Here is a 15,440-nt window from a genome sequence, read left to right as displayed (position 1 = left end):
ACAACTGAACCTGGACAGTGAGCAGGAACTGCCTCCAGACTTTTATATCTGATATTATCCCAAAGGACCAGAAGCAGCGTAAGCGTGTCTTTTATGTGTATCCCGCTAGGAAGAAGCATGGAGGTTGATGAGTACTTTTGGAGGGGCACCCAGATAACGAGGGTTGGATGATTTCAGAACACTGGTGTGTGAGAATCCCGAAGCAGACAGTGACAGAGAATAGGAGCCTCAGAAGCAAAGTTAGAAGTTTGGAGCAGGAGTTAAGGTCGTTTGTGGGATGCTTGCTTCGTATGTTCAACCCCAGAGTTGCAAATAAAAACAAGCAAGGATGACAAGCCTCGATGTTATGTTGTCATCCGTGACCACTCTGGAGTTACTCTTGTGACAATGAATATCATTAGCTGGAGTAATTTTTATTTATCAGTTATCCTGATATCTATACAAATGAGTTTGCTGAAGGAATTGTAAAAGTTGGGCAAGAAAGCTTTCCAAAGCTAGTGTTTATATTACTGGAAGGACATATTTTCTTACCAGATGCTAGGGCCATAAAGTGATTCTCAGTTGTCCTATGTACATCATCATGTGACAGCTCTGGGAAGACCCCTGGTCACAGAGATTCTCAGTTCATGGAGGATATGTCCCCAAGAGCAGGGGGGCAGTCCGTTCTTACATCTATCAGACTTGTAGATGATCAGAGGAGAGAAATTGGTTCTGTTCACTGGAAAGTCTGCTGGGAGTTGTAATTTCATTCTTAAGTGGATAGGATACAGCCCCACATTAGTGAAAACAGGTGCACCCAATGCTTGGTACCCAAAGCCTCTTTGGAGAATAGAAACACTTGGGCAAGGCAATAGGAAAGTTTTCCTTCATGCCAAGGTGGGATCAAGCTGAGACAAGAGCCTTTGAGTTTGGGATCTGGGGTCTCATCCTCTGTGACAAATTAGGTTATGCTCAGCACATGTCTAGGCAATCTTTAGATCCCACCAGGTTCTCTCTGTATCTCTGTGATGATACACAGAACTGGATGAACTCATGTCAAACCAGAAGGGTCCCTATGGAGATGTATTCTAGGGGCGAGCCATGCAGTGGGTTTTGCATCCATCTCGAGAGGCAAAGTGGCAGTCTCATCACGCGTCTTCATTGAACTCTCATGTTTATTTCAGGCTCCAATGGTTTTTCTTGTTGATAAACAATAAGTGTTTGCATTTATGGAATGTAGTACTATCTTTCCACGTATGTACTCACTATGTTATGATCAAATCGGAGTTCTTGGCTTCTAGGACTATCTATTTTCTTTTCTCTTCCAGTTGATTCGAACTGTTCTATCCATGACTCTTAGTTATTGTCACCTTCTGTGCTTTTGATGCTAGAACTAAATCCTCTCAAGTCTATGTTGCTACCTCTCCACCCTTAACCAGCCTCTCTCTGTCTCCTTTTCAGTCTTTGGCAACTACTATTCTACCCCATACTTCTGCAATTATCTTTCTTCTAAACTTGCCCTTGGAAGAATGTATGATGTTTGCCTTTTTGTGCCTAGTTTGCTTAGCTCCTCCAATCCCCTTTATTTCTCTCTTTGTTGTCACAAATGATAGGAGTCACTCTCTAATGACTGAAGAATAAGTATTCCAGGATCTGATATGTAGAAATTCGGTATCAATCAGTGGAAGCTTGCTCTATTTCTGTTTCTTGTGATTATGAAAGCTCCTTCACTACATGGAGGGTTTAGATGTCTCCTCCACATACTGATCTCCTTCTCTTTGGATGCTTGGCCAGTAGTGAGAATCTTGGGCCATGTGGGACTGGTAGTTTTAAGGACCCTCCATGCAGTGTCTTATAATGACCACACCTGGGCTGAAAAAGAGAAGGAAATAAGCAAATCCTTGTGAGTCACATAGAGGAGCATCCCTTCCTCAGAGTGTTTGAATCCAGACCTGCAGCCTTTGGTTTCTAGGGAGGGTATCAGATCTGCTCAGAATCTTCATAGTGGATTCTGTTGTATGGGCAGATGGCATCATGGGTAATCAAATGCAGGTGGCATAACTGGTTTTGAACACTAGTGAAGCTGCTTGGTGTCTTCATTTGGAAGAAAGCTTCAGTACAATTGGTATCAAAATGGAAGACATGACTCAGAGCCAATTAAAAAAAATGTTTTTCTTTGTTCCCCTACAAGTGTAAACTCAAAACATAGAGGTGTGTATGGGAAGATAAGGCACCAGCTGGTCTATTGCAAAATAGCCTGTTTCTTATTTTTATCCCTAATTTATGTTGAGAGATGACAAAAAGAACAGGATCGCATCTTTGGCAAGGCAAAACACCCGTGTAGTGTTACAGTCTTGATAAAATGTGAGCAAACATTGGGGTGGAATAGCTCTTTTTCCAAGTAACTTGGCTACGTGCAGCAATTCCAAAGTGAGATGAATGTATGAATTTTCATATTTTTGCAGAGATGACTGTTCTGGACAGACTTCTCACTGTAGGCTTGGCTGTGTGCAAACATCATGTCACTTCGTCTTCCAGGCAAAATCATTTGTGAGCTCAGACTACCTTATCTACATAAAGCAGTGACATGTGGGTTCACACCCAGAGACAAAGAAAGGTACTGATGAATCAGAGCTGACTGTACACAGGGCCAGTTAGTCTTCATGGGTTTGGATTGTCTTGCTGTACACAGCGTTGAAGGAAAGCATCCTTTTAATTCTCTCTGCTGAGCTTGTAGCAAGGAACTTCTTAAAAACCCCCTGCTTGTTATTTTCGTAGGAAAATGTTTAACTGAATGATTTAACAGTTAGCATTTCATTCACAATTCACTGGAAATCTCACAGCTAGCTCACTTCCCAAGGCTAAATAAGCCTCCATTTTCCTTCAGGCCCCTAGCAGCAGACGTCTGTCTGCCTTCTGTCTGGCTTTGCCTGCTATGCGTTTACAGGTTGCTGTGACTGAGATCCATCTGGACTAGTTCCTTTCTGTTTAGCGTAGTTTTGTTTAGTTTTTCAGCGCTGAGGAGGCAACCCATGACCTTGTGCCTACGAGGTGAATACCGGGCCAACAACTTGTAACCTTCGGCCCCGAGGAGCTGGATCTTGGAGTTAGCATCTCCTGTGGCTGCAAACCGCAGCTCACAGCCTGAGCCTTGCTGAAGGTGTTGTTCTGAATCTGTACACTCAAGAGACCACAGCACGGATGGACCTCAACCTCCCTTCTCTTTCTGAGTGTTGAGATGCTAGCCTATAAGAATGGATCAATTTAGCTGTCAAAATAAAAGCTGAGAGTCCAATTGCCCATGCAAATTAACCACTTTGTGCAAACACTTGAAAATTGCCTGCGTGAGAAGCAGGCTTGCTCTTTGGAAATTTGGCGGATAGTAACCTAAATAAGGACACTGTTATGAAACCTTGATGTCCTCAGAAAGTCAATTTTGAATTTTTTTTTATTTTGAACAGTGGCTTGATCTTTGGGAGCGTGTTTGCTTCAAAAGCATTTTTTGCCCCCCCCCCCCCCTTTCCGCCTATTCCCTTGCCTTTTTTTGCAGCCAAGAACATAGCTCACTGCATTGCCCCATTGGGAGGCATTCAGTAGCAAGTGTTTTTCTCTAACTTTATTCCAGCTATTGAGGCAATGCGCTGGTTCCAGGGTCAGCAATCACCACCGGCTCCAAGTGCTCACGAAAGGGTAATCTTCAGGAAGACTAAGTGGAAAACAATTGGATTTCTTTCTTCCTGAATGTTGTCAGGATTGGCTAGGGCTCTCCGAAAGGAAGTTGTTTCTTTGTGAGGGTTTTCAGTCTGTGTTTATTGTGTGTAAGTCACTATGTGCCGAAGAGACTCCTCTCTAATAGAGGGAGGCTGGGCCTGGGTGTGAAGACTCAGAGAGGAGGCACACTGCTCCGTGCTGTGCACTGCACTGTTGTAATACAGCGTTCAGCAGTGCCCACCGTTCTCTCCGGAAGCTAGGCTTGCTCTCTGGTCTCTTCCCCCACCCTGGGGTTGGTATTAATTCTATGCCCTTGGCCTGGGGTTACATGTAGTCACATGGGACTGTCCATGAGGCCTTAGTTACCTTTGGGGCTGGCCTCCAGGTTTGAAAGGCATGTGAGATAATGACCAAACAGATTCTTTATTTAATGGGTTTTAAAGATAAAGTATGGGGTTATTTTTTCAAGCAAACAGTGAACTGGTTCCTAGGGAGACTGTTGTAATTTGGTAAGGCAGACTTCCAGAAGGGGAATTCCTGGAGAGCATTCAAATGTCCCCTATGGCTGTGGTCCTTTGCATGTGGTTCTTGCCCTTACCCTATCTTGAAATAAATGTAATATGTCTGGCACAGGTAAGCCGCTGTGCAGAGGGAAACGTGTTTGCTGTTTTAGATGCAGAAATCTATTAATATCATGCTCACATCTTTATTTTAAATGCATATATAATACATTTTACCTTTGTTATGTAAGATTTCTGTCTTCCCAAAGCCTGCTTTGTGTTTCCGTTGAGCGTCTTTTGAAGACAGGGATATTTTTTTGAGAATGAAGGTGGGAGAGACAGCTGGGAGAAGCTCTGCCAGGGGAAGTGTAAGCTTCAGAGGTCCCATGACAGAGCCTTCATTCCTGCTCCTGGAGTCCGACCTTAGCCATCTAATATGTGAGTCGAAGATTCTAGTTAAGAAAATTGTACAATAATTGAGATTGATGTCAAATTGTGGCTGCTGTTGTCAGTCAAAGCCAGGGACCTGAGATTATAGACAGGGGTGCCACTGTAGCTACCCTCCACTCTCTTGTTGTCTATTGCATCATATTGGAAACTTCACATGTGCACACTGAAATTTAGTTTAGTAGGAAAACAGTGGAAACATACTTTATCCTGAGAAAGTATTTGAAAGGGCTGCACCGTGTTGGGTCTTCTACTGAGCCTCTACTTTCCCCTTTTACCTTTCTCCCTTCCCCTCATCCATTGTCCTCTCCGATAGTTTTTTTTTTTATCAAGATGGCCTGTGCTCTGTTCTCTTTTTATGCTTTTTTTTCTTTTTTTCTGGAAGGCTGCGGATTCTAATACAGCACTCTTCTCTCCTTAAGCACCAAGTGCTGTCCAGAAGGATACGCCTTTCTTTAGAGATGCGGTAACGTCACACAGCCAGATCCAAGAGTGTGAACAAAATGTTAGTGGCATACATAGGCCTTGCCACCCCATCTTTCTCATTCCATCACCTGTCAGCTGTCTGCAGGCTCCTCACAACCACAGTGCCTTCTGGGTGAATAGTGGGACGCTGTCCCCTGCTCGATACTGCTCCCCCAAAGACTCCCTCCCTGTGTCTTAGCCTAGCCTTGATCCATCATAGCCAAGTCCATGGCATGGGAACTTACACAATGGGAGAGTCTTGCCTTTCTCTCACTTCACATTGCAGTTCCTGGATAGAAGAGTCAGAGCCTCCTTGTCAATATTACTGCAAAATTCAAGGGCTTTCGTTCCTCATGCAGTATATCCTAGGTTTATTGATAGCTATTTCTGCATAGCTACTTTTTAAAAATAGACCACAATTGACAGTCCTATTTTAAAATACTTAAAACTCATTTTAGGTAGTTAATGTCTATCTAAGGAGGTGGTGTATATTTTGTTTGGGAATAATGCCAATTTGTGAGCTTTAGAGGCTGCTCTTCCAGCTCCAACCTACGCAGCTGGCCAAGGACCCTGGTCACATCTGCAGTGAAGCCTGTGGCCATTCCCTCAATAGTTTACTTTTCCCCAAACCTTCTGATTCCAAACCTGACCTGTTTCTCCTGTGTATTTTACATTTCTATCTAGTCATAAAAATACAGCCTTTCTTTAACAGACAAGGTCTATTAATTTGAGCCTGACAGGGGTTCCCATGTCTAACTTGAGGATCAGTGAATTTTTTCTAGAAAGACTCCCAGGACCTAGAAAAGCAGTTGGGTATATGTCTGTGGTTTATTTTGTCAAAGGAAACAGAAAATGTGCACTAGGATGAACCTGGAGGAGATGAGCGTATCTCTGATTATCTTTCCCAGCGGGGTAAAGTGGACAGTGTTTAATTCTAGTACAAAATAGACTGTGTACAAGAAGTAAGGTCCTTTCACTCAAAGAAGCAAACCCCTGTTCTTGGTTTCCAGGGTTTTATTGGGAATGGCTCAGGTAAGTATGCCTGATTGCCTACGTGTTTGACCCTAGTCCACAGCCCATACTGAAGTCATACCCGTGATGTGTGGTACAAAGCCCACACTGTAGACCCATTGTTAGCATAGACTATCATTACAATATCATGAAATTCAAAGGGACTCCTATAAGGCAGAACACCCGAAGAGACCAAAGTGTACCTCCCAGGAGCTGATTTGAGTCAGAATTTTCTCTGCAATTTGCAAGGTTAACAGGTTTTTTTTATATCTTCTAGTTAGGAAAGGTCTCTTGTTTGGCCTCTGGCCTGCCTCATGCTTCCCTTTCTGGTCCTCTGTAGAACAGATGTGTTGATGCTTTTAAAACCCCTAACATTTCACCAAGCCCCATTCCTTTCCTCTCCTTTGCCTTAAGTCTTGTTTCTTTCTGCCATTAATGTCCCCTGTATTCTTTTTGCTACCTGCCTTTCCCATTGGTTAGTATCTAGCGTGGCTCCTGCGTGTCTTTTTCCCATTGGACATGGGTGGTGGTCATTTTGACATGAATGTGGGGACACACTCCCCTGCCTGCCACTTCTCTGATGCCCCAGCATTTCGACTGCTGTCCCTCCTTGTTCCTTAGCCTCTTCTAGGAGATTCTTCTTCCTTTTTTCTCGTTGCCCATGAAAACTTGGTAAAAAGGCCACCTTTCTGCTTATGGTTCCTATGTCCCTGCCATGCCAATTTACCTCCTAGCAGAATTGCTTTCTTCAGCCATGCCTGGTTCTCATGAATTCTTGTGGAGTCCTTTCTGTGCTGGCCCTATGCAGGAGTTCTATCAATACACCAGGAGCAAGCAACGGTACCAGACTCTCATGCTCTGACTCAGCATGTGTTGAGTGCAGTATCTCTTGAGTTACTGCTGACAATTCTCAGGCATGACTGATGGGCTTGCTATGTGCTCCACCTATAATTTATCTAGTCGGACACACTTCATCTTTTTTCCATATTCTGACCCCTCCCCACTCCAGCTGACGCCAGTGTCACCTACCATTTCCCCCCTGAGTGGCTTTTCTTGACTGTTTCATCCACAGTTAACTCTGCTTCCCTCCAGTTTTATAGTGTTTATTGAATTATGTAACAGGGGAGTCATAGGGTGTTTCCTGTGATCTCCTGAGAGCACGGCTCCTTCCTAAACTGTGTTCTAGCTCCTTCCTGTACACTGCCACCAGGAAGTGCTGTACAGAATTGCTGTGGGACCTATCCACTGATGACAAGATATTGCCACTGCTCCAGTCTCCCAGGTTGGGAAGTCCTAGCTTGACTGTTCCTTGGTTTATTAAGCCTCCATCTGGGAGAGTTTCTCTTAGCCATTATGATACTGAGTGGAAAGTCTGTCTATTTTCATTTGACTTCCGTTTCCATTTGATTTCCAGTGTGGTTTTTAGTCTTCTGAAAACTCCAAGTTGAACTCGGCCTAAAATCTGAATTTATTTCTTGTATTTGTAGAGTAAAGGCTTAGCTGAACTTTGGTCTCCACAAGAATGTATAAATCCACACTACCCCCCGCTGAGCAGGGTGGTCAGAAAGAATAAAGCATATTTATGTTCAAAGCCATGTGCTGACGGGCACTTAGTCGGCTGTAATTGATGCTTGCATTTCATCTCATTTTCTCCATTCGGAGACGTCTTCAGAACCATGGAGGTAGCTATGAGATGAAACTTTGGGGACAATTATTTGTGCATCTATCAGAGTTCTAGTGATAATTCTGCTCTTATATTCGTAGTGGTAGATTTTTTTTCTCCCCGTAGTTGTTCTGTTCAGCTTAAGAGATTGGATCAAGGTTGATACCACGTAAAATGAGAAAAGAGTGATGTCCTCGAGAAATTGAGACAAATTGGGTAACCGATGACACTAAATGAGGCGGGCTTGCCTCCGGGACAATATAGCCTCTTTATTTTTGACTCCTTCAGTTTTCTAGGATATCATTGAGTGATCCCTGACATATGTCTTCACTGTGCCCAAGTCCCATTAGCTTCTCCATCTGGAGGACTGTTCCTGTAATGTGGCTCCTGCTAGGAGCTTGACATGTCACTGCGGTTGCTGCACCTGAGCCCATGCACCTTGGCCCACGCAGGTTTTCCTTTGAACTGCATAAGCTCCCTAAATGCTCCAAAGCCTGGTTGGATAGTGGCTGAGCTTCTGGAGAAGGGTCTTGCTGTTGCTACTTAGCCGACAGGCATGAAGCTAGTGGATATCCACTTCACTGACACAGGCCCAGTCAGAATGCTTCGAGTTTTACCCCAGTCCTCTTGCTGGTCTTTCTGTTCGGATATAGGTTCTGAAGGGGCTTGTGTTTTTCTCAACTACACATGGTCTGTACATCACAGGTGGATATTCAAGGGGAAAGAGGCAGGTTTTGTAGGAAGAGTTGTTCTGCGACCTTCTGGCTGTCCTGGCTATGACTCTCCCTGTTTGGATTAAGGAGGAATGTTCTCTTCTGCATTATTTACTCTGTTTGTACCACAAGCCCTGAGTTCTTAAAGTGTTCTTTTCTGCTTCATCTTCTTTGTCAATTACCAGAATGCTTTGTTCTGAGAATGTTATTTCTAAGTCCAGTCAAAGCTCTACATCAGCTTACCTGTGACCTTTCTTAGGGAGAATTGGAGGGCCATCATATGGAGACATTTGGTTTTTCAAGACAGGCTGGGCAGTGGTGATGCGTTCCTTTAATCCCAATGCTCAGGTGGCAGAGGCAGAGGCGGATCTCTGTGAGTTCAAGGCCAGCCTGGTCTACAAGAGCTAGTTCCAGGACAGTCTCCAAAGCTACAGAGAAACCCTGTCTCGAAAAACTAAAAACAAAACAAAAGGACAGGGTTTCTTCACATAGCCTTAGCTGTCCTGGAACTAGCTCTGTGGGAATAGAAAGATTGTGATGTAATGTTTTTTTTTTTTCCCTTCCAGAGTTGGGGACAGAATTCAGGACCTTATACTTGCTAGGCAACACTCTACTACTGAGCTAAATCTTCATCCATCACGTATTTTTCATTTCAGTCCTATGGGTTGTCCTGTAATTACTAAACAAAGTCACAGATCCAGAACGGGAAGCAGTTGAACTCTCCAATTCTGTTAGTTCAACCTAAACTATATCTAAACACGTGCATGCGGGGAAATTTTAGTAGTGATGGTTATAAAGAAGATTGTCGGGCTCAGGAGGAACAACTCCTGTATCCACATGCTGTTTAATATAACATCCTAATCAACGTTTTGTTGCCACACCCAGAGGAGATTTTATTGGTGAGGAGAGAAAAATAAGTGGAGTGTTTTACATTATTTCCTGGACTGGGCATGCCTCTTTACCTCGGGGAAAGCTCCCTGACCTTCCTTTTGGCCTCAAAGAGTTGCATCTGTACCTTATTCCTTCCAACGGATGATGTCACTGGTCATGAAGACTGCAGTGAGGCCTTGGAGTTGGCAATGCTGCAAACCAGGGTTGCACCTGGGCCGCTCTGGAGTCTTCATGGCAAGTATTTCCAAATGCTGCCTTAAGTCACTTCCTCGCTTCTTTGAATTCTCCGTACTCCCCGTAGTCCTCTCCTAGAAGCAGAAAGCCTCATTGAATGGCATTATCATGGTGTTCTCCTGTTCTCTGTCCCTAGAAACCCAGGCCATCTCTAAAGACATTTTAGTGGATTACATTTTGTACACTTCCAGCAGGTCTATTAAAATGTGCGCCGTTTTATGGAGACTGGTTGGCTTTTGATCATTATTGACATGGGCCACATGGGGCTCATGGATTAGAAGAGTTGCAGAATGTTCTGGAAGGCCTTCCCATTTTCTCATCATCATTCACTGTTGCTCTCTAGTATGTGGGTGAGGATAGAGAACACCAGTGTGCTTCCCATGTACAATAGCCAGAAACCGAGAATAGAAAAAAAAAAGGAGCCGTGAGGAACAAGGAAAAAGCAAGGGCAGGAGCTGGTGATCAGCACTGGAAAGCACAGATTCTTCCCTGAGAGCAGACAGAGACATTTCTGTTTAGATAGCCAGTAGGGGGTCACCTACTGCAAGCTCTTGTGTACATGTTTGGCATTGCAATATAGTTTTCCTGGTTTAATAGAATAAATTTATGAGGCAATACAATAGATTTTCTGGATTTTGGTGAAGTGAATTGATTTTGTGATACTGGACAAATTTCTTATTAAATCTTGTAAGTGTGCAGGAACACGTGGGTGTGTAACAGTGCAAACTCAGACTCATGCTGCACCAACATTTACAACCTTGTGAAGCCCTTTACTCTAGCGACTTTTATCTAAGATTTGCAATGAAGGAGCCCTTATTTTGATTTTCAAATGCTTAAAGTCATTCCAGTGACTTTGAAATAATGGCCCCTTGGGATGTTTCATGAGATTTTTTTTTACGTGTTGAATCACACTAAAATTTTATTTTCTCGGGCTGGAGAGATGGCTCAGTACTTGAGAGAGTATACTGCTCTTGCAAAGGACCTGCCTTTGGTTCCCAGCTTACATAACAGGAAGTTCACAATTGCCTGCCATTCTAACTCCAGGGAATCCGAGGCCTTTGTCCTGTGGGCTCCCACACTCACTTAACACAGATCCCACCCCCCCAAAGAAGTCAAACTGAAATAAATCACGGAAGAAAACAGTCAGCATTATTTTTTAAGTATATCTTTTTCTTCTTTTCAAGAAGAAAGCCCGGTGGTGTCTATAATCTAACTTAGCTCTCTTCTAATGGTGATTACTGAACTGTATACCATGTCTCTTTCTCCTGCCCTTGCTCGAGATTCTTGTTCTGGTTGTTAGGGCATTGCCGGAACTGCCAAGCCTTTATAAGTCAAGACTGCAGTGTGTTAAGATGAGCTCACTTGGCCTCTATCTCTCTTTTTTTTCTTTGTTGAAGGGCTGGTGTTTGAAAACTCGGCGTGGGTGCCCATGTGGCTGTCCAGTTCAGTGTGATTCATGACGGAGGACTCGCGGCTGTACCCTCTCTCTCCTCGGTGAGACACTTGAGTGGGAAGTGCGGAGACCAAGAATGCCACACATTTAGACGGACGTCTCTGTTAAAAATGGTAGTAAATGACAGCTTTCAGAAGGAGAATTTTTTTTAAGGTCAAGCTGTTTGGGTCTGACTGTACTGTAAAGTCACTTGGGAACCTCAAGGCCAGGAAGCGCACTGGTGACTCATGGCGCCTTCTAGTCACAGTGTGACTGCCTACCAGGTTTAATTTTGGATCTGGGCTGTGTCCTGGCTTATTTTGTGGCTTGTCCCACTGTCATCTCACTTTCCAATTGCAGGACTTCCTGAGGTGTCCTGTACCTGCTGAGAAAGGCCACAAATCCTCATGGTGTCCCCAAGGATCTATCTACTTCATCTAGTCTTTTCCTATTGTCCCGGTCCCTGAAGCCCTTTGGTAGTATGGAGACCAGCATCTTGCCTTCCAGAACTAAACCTCTACCCGCCAGTCCTTTTTGTTGAGCCTCTAAAATCCAGCTCCATGTTCTTTCTTTGGGGGAACTCATAAGTGTTTCAGACCCAGGTGGTAACCTCTCCTGTGATACCTGTGGTCTCCTTTCAGAAGGAGGAGGAGAGGGAGGGAAGGGAAAGGGAGTGAGAGCCGAGAGAGAGAGAGAGAGAGAGAGAGAGAGAGAGAGAGAGAGAGAAGGACATTCCCTATATACACTAGTCCACCAGTCACTGGAGACATCCGCTTTATTAAATTATTTATCAACCAAGTTAAGTCTCATTGTGGACAACTTCATTCTGCTTTCCAATGAAAAGAATTGCCAATGGCATACATACATACATACATACATGCATGCATGCATGCATATGTACATACATTCTTTGCACTTGTCGACTGTCACAGTTATGGGACGATGTTGCCAGTTCCCAGTTGCCTTGTATCCTGATGGTTACTAAATTGATTTTAAGAGTTCAGCTTGAAGATATGAAGAAGGGTTTGACAGAGAATATAGACTCCCCAACCCCTATGAATATAATCTGCAATCCCTACATCTCACAGAAGGACAAACTGAGGATCTGGTTTTTGTGTCTTTCTGTAGTCTACATAAACTCAGATTCGCATGGTGTCTGCAGTAAAACTCCAGCACCTGGGCATCTCAGTCTCTCCTATGTGGAGAGCCATGGAGCCTGAGAGCTAGGGAGAGCCATCAAGATGTCACAGAGTGTGTGTAGCTGGGATTTGGATGTGCTGGGACTAGTACATTACAGGAAGGGTATTATCGGCTCATGCAGGTTTCATGGGTTACCGGGCCCTGTGCTGAAGGAAAGATTCCAGCTCTTGCTCCCACTCTATGAGTGAGGTGCTTTCATGGTCCTTACTTTAAAGACGAGTAAACTGAGGCCCCCAAAGAGTCAGAAATTTACCTAAGAAGTCAGAAATAAGGAGAGGGTTTGACTGATGCCAATCTAGAATAAGGAGAGACATGCACTATTATTATTTTGGTGGTGTTTTCCTGGAAATACCAGGCCTCTCAGAGGAAAGAAAAAAAATAAGCATCGAAGTGTTGATTTTTTGAGCATAATTCGAGATCAGAAATTGACAAACTTCTTTTGAAGAAGTAGGGGAAAACATGTTAGTATCTATAAGTCTTAGATTCTCAGCTACATCATCTCAACTCTACAATTGCAATGTGACAGTAGCCACAGGCAATAAAGGAATGAATGAGACTGACCATGTTCCAATAAATCTTTATTTGCAAAGTCAAGAAGGAGGCTAGATGTGGTCCCCAAGCCTCTAGCTTGCTGAGCTATGATCTATGTGTTGTCTGGAGTGCTTCAAGATCTCATCACAAACAGAATGAGAATGTACCAGTCACCATTAAGCCCATTAACAAGATTTATAGAATTTTATCACAAATTTTAATGAAGCCCTGCTGTGCCTGCAGAACCTGGGTAGATATCCAGGGCTTCATCCATTGACATAATCTATATACCCCACGATTGCTAGGCTAAATTTTGGTACCTAAACCATAACTTTGCTCACAGTAAGACCTCAGAAGCATTACTCACTTGGCATGCTTTGTTACACATCTGGCGTGTGTAACTCATTACACAGTGAGTTCCATACTATTTTCTAATTAACCATGTTCATGCCATTTCAGCCATGTACTCTGTTCACACCACTAGATATACGTGTAGGCTAGTGTGCAGTTATTTTTGGTTGTCAGGTAATTATATTGATCTATCAACTGCACTTATTTTATTAAGATCAACGAGAGGTGTCTACAAGAGCCATGTATTTTAAAACAAGAAATATCTTGGCAATACTCTCTACACTTGAATCCAAATAGATGGTTCTGTTTGGTTTTTGTTTTTAGTTTGTTTTATTTCTTAAATTATTTACACATGCATACAAGTAAGATTATACAAACAGAGTAGGTTTTGTTTGTGTCTTTGGAATAGACATATATTTGCATGTAATGACAATCAATGAAAATCGGAACCATGACTTTGCAGGAGGGCAAGGAGGGGTAGGGAAGAGGGATGGGAGGGAGCAGGGAAGCAAAGAAATGTAGCGTTGCAATCTCCAAACCTAAGGGAGAATGCAAAGGACTATTTCTCTTTAAAGTGTGCCTGACGACCCCAAGGCATGCTTGTTGGCAGTGTGTTACTGGAAGCCCAGTTACTCTGCTTCTTGGAGCACTTTAAGCCATGTTCTATTTTTTCCTGCTCATTAACTCACTTATCCTTAATCCCTGACATAACAGCTTTTGTATACATGCCTTCGCCGAGGAGACACTCTCTCCTGTATTCTTTCAGTACACAAGCGGAAATAAAATATCTGTCTACGACATCTTATTAACTGGGAAAAGTAAATTGCCATATGCTAATTAATTTAATTGTATTTATCTTAGAGATGTGTTTATGCTCATGTAATCTCTACCCTCAGTTCGTGTAACTAGTAAAGTCTACTGGACTATACCTAGTTGTACTTTGAATATGTTATCTCCACAGTTGAGTTGTTTATAGTCTTAAAAAATATATATATATATATATTTGAATTTTCTAGACAGGGTTTCTCTGTAGCTTTTTTGGTTCCTGTCCTGGAACTAGCTCTTGTAGACCAGGCTGGCCTCGAACTCACAGAGATTCGCCTGCCTCTGCCTCCCGAGTGCTGGGATTAAAGGCGTGCGCCACCACCGCCTGGCTTAAAAATATTTTTAGAACATTTATTTAACTATTTAGTTAGTTGTCGTGTATGTGTGTGTGTGTGTGTGTGTAGGTCAGAAGACAACTTATAGGAATCAGTTTCCTCTCTCCCTGCCATGTGGGTCCAGGGAATCAAGAAGAGGTTGTGAGCCTTGTTAGGAAGTGATTTCATCCTCTGAACAATCTTGTGGACCCCTAAGCAATTTGTATTTTACAGCTATTTTTAATTTCAATGAACAAAGTAGTTTAATGTAGTGAATAACAACGATGGGTTGTATACTTTAAAGGGACAGATTCCAGTAATGCCCACGGGAAAGTTAACTATGGCTGGTAGTTAACACTCTCCTTTAGGATGCTTGTCACGAGCAATCTGTAGAGCTAACGTAGCTAAGCCATGCAGTTCTCGTTGGAACTTTTCACTTATTACAGTATGCATGCTGCGTGATTTGACAGATTGTTAATAAACCTAACTTTAATGTGTACATAATATTCTATCATATGAAGACTCTATCATATAATTTGATGCTTCTCTTGGGTTGCACGAGTCTGCACTGAGCAATCATGGAGAGGGCTGGTGGTCCATGGTCCACAGCTCCCATGCCTGAATTGAGTGTCTTCCAATATGTGCAGGCAGCATTGCCCTTTTCTTTGTGAAGCATGAATATTTGGGGCCTAAGGCAGTGCTCCATGAGCACTGACAATCAGCACGAAACCTTCATTTAACTGAGGGTTGATTCATGAGCACAGAATAACAGTGGCTGATGTAGTGTTCCTAAAGCAGGCTCTTAGACTGTTGGTTACCGTTTAAGTGTTAACAGATTACGCTTCAGGAACAAAATGCTGGAGAGTTTGTTTTGATAAAAACATCACTCCTGCCGAGGAGGTCTTTAATAATTATTTCAGTATGATAGCACTCACTCATTTTTGGTCTATTTTATTGTTTTTGTTTTGTTGGTGTTATGTAAGGGCTAATTATCTGCCGCCCTAGGACGAGGGCAGGAAACAGGCACTGTGAGGATGCTCTTGGGTATGTCTAGTTAGAAGCTCCAATGTCTGCTGAGGAATTTTTGTAACTAAAAATTTAAGGCTATTAACTCATTGTTTGCAACACTTTTTATTGTTTAACTTTTGAAAACCATACACTAATGGGGTTTCC

At 43.1% G+C, this 15,440-nt stretch overlaps 1 protein-coding gene across 3 annotated transcripts in view; it reads left to right on the top strand.

Moving 5' to 3' along the window:
- Sema5a (semaphorin 5A) overlaps nt 1-15,440 on the top strand; it is a 427,200-nt gene that overhangs the window by 82,611 nt on the left and 329,149 nt on the right. For 2 of the 3 annotated variants that reach the window (XM_075975776.1, XM_075975775.1), the window contains exon 2: nt 11,012-11,108. The exons of the other annotated variant lie outside the window; for it this stretch is intronic. The gene's annotated coding sequence lies outside the window, so the exon portion shown is untranslated. The remainder of the gene's footprint in view (nt 1-11,011; nt 11,109-15,440) is intronic. 3 annotated transcript variants of the gene reach the window in all.

The sequence above is a fragment of the Microtus pennsylvanicus genome, chromosome 6 (assembly GCF_037038515.1).
Source record: "Microtus pennsylvanicus isolate mMicPen1 chromosome 6, mMicPen1.hap1, whole genome shotgun sequence".
NCBI lineage: Eukaryota > Metazoa > Chordata > Mammalia > Rodentia > Cricetidae > Microtus > Microtus pennsylvanicus.
Note: the sequence above shows the minus strand (reverse complement) of the source record. Positions and strands in the feature narration are given on the sequence as shown.